Below are 6,552 nucleotides of genomic sequence, written 5' to 3'. Positions count from 1 at the left end.
TCCTATGTGTATTATCTATTCTTCAAAACGGTTAGCAGAGATCTATATCCGGAAGATTGTTTGGTTGCATGATGTCCCAGTTTCCATCATTTCAGATAGGGGCACTCAGCTTACATCGCAGTTTTGGAGATCTGTGCAGCGAGAGTTGGGTACTCAGGTTGAGTTGAGCAAAACTTTTCACCCTCAAACGGATGGGCAGTCCGAGCGCACTATTCAGATATTGGAGGACATGTTGTGTGCTTGTGTCATTGATTTCAGATCTCCAGTTGGTTGGTTTGAGACTGGTGAGGCTAGGCTATTAGGAACAAACTTGGTGCAGGATGCCTTAGAAAAGGTTAAGGTGATTCAGGAGAGGCTTCGTACAGCGCAGTCGAGGCAAAAGAGTTATGCTGATAGGAAGGTTCGAGATGTGTCCTACATGGTTGAGAAGGTTCTGTTGAAGGTTTTGCCCATGAAGGGTGTTATGGTATTTGGAAAGAAAGGTAAATTGAGTCCTTGGTTCATTGGGCCTTTTGAGGTACTTCAGAGGATTGGGGAGGTGGCTTATGAGCTTGCTTTGCCACCTAGCTTGTCGAGCGTGCATCCGGTATTTCATGTTTCTATGCTCTGGAAGTATATTGGGGATCCGTCTCATGTTTTGGATTTCAGCACGGTTCAGTTGGATGATGATTTGACTTATGATGTGGAGCTAATAGCTATTTTGGGTCTTCAGGTTCGAAAGTTGAGGTCAAAGGATATAGCTTCAGTGAAAGTGCAGTGGAGAGGTCGGCCCGTGGAAGAGGCTACCTGGGAGACCGAGTGGGAGATGCGGAGCAGATATCCTCACCTGTTTGAGGCTTTAGGTATGTTTCTTGACTCGTTCGAGGACGAATGTTTGTTTAAGTTGGGGAGGATGTGATGACCCGGCCAGTCGTCTCATGAGTTACCTCTCCGTTTCCCCCCATTTCTACTTCTTTATTCTTTTTTTATCCATGTTATGTGATATCGGGTTGGTCGGATCAAGTCCGGAATGAATTTGGTAAGGTTTGAGACATTTAGTCTCTTTTGAGGAAGCTTAAGTTAGAAAAGTCAACCGGATATTGACTTATATGTTAGAGGGCTCGGATGTGAGTTCCAATGGCTCGGTTATCTTCGGGAGGTGATTTGTGACTTAGAAGTGTGATCGGAATGAGTTTTGGAGGTTCAGAGTAGATTTAGGGTTGAATTGGCAAAGTTGATATTCTGGCAATTTTCGGTTGATAGGTGAGATTTTGATCTAGAGGTCGGAATGGAATTTCGAGAGTTGTAGTAGTTTCATTGTGTCATTTGGGATGTTTTTGCAAAATTTTAGGTCATTCGAACGTGGTTTGGTTGGGTTTTTGATCAAAAGCGGAAATCGGAATATTTTAGAAAATTTGGCTTAAATTCGATGCGTTTTGGTTGATTTGATGTTGTTTGAGGTGTTTTGAAGATTGGTACAAGTTTGAATAAGGAATTAGGATATGTTTGTGCTTTTGGTTGAGATCCCGGGGGCCTCGAGATGATTTCGGATGGTTAACGGAGAAGTTTGGACTTTGTTGCAGCTGCTGGATTTGCTGCTTCTGGGATTTCTGCACCTGCGGATTGGGGACCGCATATGCGGGAGATGAGTCGCAGAAGCAGATTTTGAGTAGTTGTCAGGAACCGCAGATGCGGCTGGGGGCCGCACCTGCGAAGTCGCAGATGCGGGAAAAGTATCGCAGAAGCGAAAATGGCCTGATGACCAGCGACCGCAGAAGCGGCTAGGGTGACCACATTTGCGATGTCGCAGATGCAGAAGTGTGATCGCAGATGTGATATTTGGCCGGGTAAGTGACTTCCACAAAAGCGGATGATGAACTGCAAATGCGGTGCCGTAGAAGCGGCCAAAGGGCCGGATGCGAAAATGCCTGGGTAGAAGGTATAAATTGTGGCCTTCGCAAAATTTGAGCTATTTCACCATTTTTTATCTCGGCTTTGGAGCTTTTTGGATGAATTGAAAGAGGGATTTCAAGGGAACTTCATTGAGGTAAGGAATTTGGACAAAAAACTCGTTCCTATGCTATTATTTCACGGATTAGAGCTAGAAATTATAGAAATTAAGGGTGAAGGGCTTGGAAACTTTGACCTTCAATTGGTGATTTGAAGGACCAATTGGGGTCAGATTTGTAAACTTTTGATATGTATGAACTCGTGGGAAGATAAGAAATTGATGTAAAAATATTGAATTTCGAGACATGGGCCCGAGGGTCGGGTTTTGGTAATTTAGGGATTTGTGTCGTATTTTGATTATTTTCGCTTGGGCTTCGTTCCCTTAGTATATTTTGGCATCATCGTTTTGATTTTGGATAGATTCGACGCGAGTGGAGGCCGATTCGAGGGGCAAAGGTGTCGCGAGCTAGAGATTTGACTGGTCCAAGGTGAGTAATGATTGTAAATGATGTTCTGAGGGTTTGAAACCCCGAATTGCACATCGTAGTGTTATATTGAGGTGAGGCACACGTTTGATGACGAGCGTGGGGTCGTGCACTATTGGGGATTGTGACTTGGTCCATCCCGATTGATGATTTTACTGTGTATTTGACTGAAATCTATTTGTTATCATCATTATTTGGGTTGAATGCCATATTTGGGCCTTGTGCCAACTATTTGAACCCTTCGGGGATTTTTACTGGTTTTTCCTCACTGTTTTGACTTTTTACTGAACTCAGTTAGGTTATATTTCACTGTTTTTTGTACTCAGCCATGTTTACTCTGTTTTAACACTTAAATGATCTTTTAAATGATATTTTGGGTTGAGAATCATGTTTTACTACTGCCCGAGTGGCTTGTGAGGATTTTTACTGAGTAAGGCCGAGGGCCTATGTTGTGAGGAAACATTTGATACTGATTATGAGACTGAGGGCCTAAGATATGTACGCCACGAGGTGGCTTGATTGATATGAGGCTGAGGGCCTAGTGATGATGCCGCGACGTGGCTTGATATTGCACTTGGGCCGTAAGGGGCCCCTTCAGGAGTCTGTACACCCCCAGTGACCCATTGTGATATGAGATTGAGCTTGAGGGGCTGGTACTGTTCTGAGATGTTGCCCGAGGGGCTGATTTGTTGATATTGTGCCCGAGGGGAGAGCCTTTATGTGTTTACTTTTCATAATTGACTGTCAATTACCTGCTTAATTATTGAAAAAGGCTTTTCATGAAACTACATTTGAGTTGAAGAATTTTACCTATCTTTCACTGATTTACTGATTTTAAACGGTTTTACTGCTTCATTATTGAATGCTTTGTGCCTTACGTGATTTCTTGAGTTGGAGTACTCACTTTACTCCCTGCACCCCTGTGTGCAGATTCAGGCATTGTTGATCTTGCCAGTGCGAGTTGAGAGCTCCCGACGGACATTCAGAGTTCACGAGGTAGCAACTTGACGTCCGTAGACCCGTGTTTCTTCCTATTTATAATTTCTATTTTTGATCAGACAATTGTAATAGTTTATAGACTTATCGGATTTGTATTAGGATTTATAGATGCTCATGACTAGTGACACCCCAGTATCGGGCTGTGTTGGGTTGTTCTTCCGCATATTTATGATATTATATGCTACTTTAAACTATTTTATCATGTTTCGACTATTTCTTAAATGCTTAATCGTTAATAAATTGGAAAATGGGAAGTGTCAGCTGGCCTTTTCTTCACGAGAGGCGCCATCACTACCGGTTTCGGGTTTGGGGTCATGACACAAGACATTAGTTAAAAATAGCTACTTATGGGCATGAATTGAGTACAAAAACTTTTAAGCAACTCTATTTTTGAAGTTATTTTAAAACAGTTGAGTCGAGGCTCATTTCATAATCTTTCTCACATATTCTCATTTTATTGGCACCAGTAGTTACAATTATAACTTAAATTCTTGGCACGTTGGCCACACACTATATTCCTCAATACACTTATTTCATTTTAAAGCATCTTTATAGACTATCAACAACAAGACATTTTCAATCAAGACTTTAGGTACACATATGAACAATTAATAGCCTTAAGCATATCGAGTTTTTCTTAAACAATTTGGCATACTAACTTTCATTTGAAACACAACTCAAAGCCATAACATTTTAATATGCAAATCATACTTTGAACATATATCTTTCGACATAAGGCTCATTCGGAATAGTCAAGTTTATAGGGGATACCCGGATTATAGAAATTAGGAATCTTGAGCAGACCATACTTGAACTTATGGGAATATTATGGAATTCGATTCTAAAAGAGAAAGTTTAGTCAACATACCTTGTTTGAGATTTCCTTAAATTACTACGATGCCCTAACACTTCTAGCAATAACAATCTATAAGAAGATAGCGAAAATCGATTAATAGTTAGAATGATTCCCATGGTGTAACTCTCTTATAAATATTGTAAAATATCTAACATGTGAAATAGATTACAAGGCTCTATAATGGAAATCTCTTCATCTCTCAACAAATTTAAACAAGAAACTACACAAAATAGTTCATTTATCCCACATACTACAACCTAGTGTCACATGTATGGCCTATTTCCAACCCCACAACATATTTGGACTCATTAACTCTTGCATGTAAGCTTAGAGTAGGGCTTACCCAGATAGATGATAATCTAGTGATTGGCTTCCTTGATTCTTGAAGATTCATGCAAGATTGGATGAATGGGATGTTAGGTTTTATCATTCTCTCTCTAAAATGCTCTTACTCCTCTCTAGACTCACCAGAAAATCATCCCAAATTAAGAACCAAAGGCTATTTATCAAAATGGGGTCGAGTTATAAAAATAGAAAAATGGACCCTCTGACTCAAGTTTGCAATCCCACAAGTGATCGCACAATAGATGTGCGGTCCGCAAAATGACCGCACAATTAATGCTCAAAATCGGGATATTTCGGGTTGGGTCTACGGCAGGTCTGCGGTAGCAAACTGCACCGCAGAATTGTCTTCAAACTCGGCTGGATTATGCTTCACTCTGCGGCACTTATACGGCCAAAATATCACTTATGTAGTCGCAAAATAGACCGCATAAATGCCTTCTCCCGTCAAAAAATTTCCTCAACACTTCAATGCATTCTTTAACCCAAAAAGCCCGTGCCGCAGATATTAATTTATTATCTCTGACCACTTTAGCCTAACTCGACACCACAAAATCTTAAATTACTTAGCAAAAGTTTTTGGGGCTTTACAGATCGCAAATGCGAACCTAGTAGAATATATCCTATTATCGTAATTACGACCCATATCTCGCAATTGTGAGACTTGAGACATCTGTGCAAAAACCAACAGAATTCAAACTCTATCAGACACTCTGCAATGCGTCTAAAACTCACCTGAGGCCTCGGGACTCCAAATCAAACATAACACAAGTATAAAAATATCATACAAACTTGTTTGCACAGTTAAAAAATAAAAATAATAATTAGAACCACGAATCGGACACTAAAATGCATCAAAATAACTATGAAGTTCAAAGACTTCTAGAATTACAATAAAGCGTCTGAACCACATCAAACTAACTCCCAATGATACCAAGTTTTGCACGCAAGTTTCAAATGACGAAATAGACCTATTCCAAGTCCCAAAACCAAAATTCGAACCAGGTAGCCTTAAATTCAAATCATGGTCAAACTTAAGAAAATTTCAAACCTTTAACTTACTAACTTCCGCCAAAGTGTGCCGAAACCTTCTAGAAATATTCAAATGCAAATTCGGGTATACGCTCAAGTTCAAAATCACCATCCGGACTTACCAAGACCATCAAAACTCCGATCTGACATAAAAGTCAAATTTGGTCAACTCTTTCAACTTAAAGCTTCTCTAGTGAGAGTCATCCTTCAAAATGAATTCTGAACCACTCAAAACCCAAAGCCGACGATGTATGCAAATCATAATATACTATGTGAAGCTACTTATGACCTCAAATTGAGGAACTAGACGCAATTGCTGCAATATAAAAAGTTCCAGCATAATATACTGGAGATTGGTGCATCTATGTATGAACTTCCAACATATTATGCTGGAATACCAACACGCGGAAAGTTCCAATATAATATACTGGAGATTAGAGTACCTGTGTATGAACTTCCAGCATATTATGCTGGATAGGTATATTATACTCAAGCACCAGTATAATATACTGGAATATCTTTTGGATTTTGAACAGTATTTTTGTTTAGATTTATCTTTACATGAAAAATGGCTAAATTTCGATTACATGTGAAATTGTGGCTAATTTTCAATGACCACTTGTAAATCTAAACTATTTTTGAATTTCTCTCGGTTGATTGCTACGGTCGGGATAAGACCACAATCAACTGAGTTGTCTTCACCCTCTCTTTTGGAAAACATTGTTGTTGATCCATGGCCACAATTGAAGGCCACAATTTGGCTAGGCCTTCAACTTCATCCTTAGTCCAAATATTTTGTCAATTATGTGCTTGGCCATCCAACCTAACTTACATTATGATGATCTAAATGTCTTAATGACTGTACCTTTGGGTGAGTCTCCACGTGGCTCGAATTTGCTGGGATCTTCT

The sequence above is a fragment of the Nicotiana tabacum genome, chromosome 7, assembly GCF_000715075.1.
Source record: "Nicotiana tabacum cultivar K326 chromosome 7, ASM71507v2, whole genome shotgun sequence".
NCBI classification, from domain to species: domain Eukaryota; kingdom Viridiplantae; phylum Streptophyta; class Magnoliopsida; order Solanales; family Solanaceae; genus Nicotiana; species Nicotiana tabacum.
The sequence above is the reverse complement of the archived record's forward strand: the minus strand, read 5'-3'. Positions refer to the sequence as shown.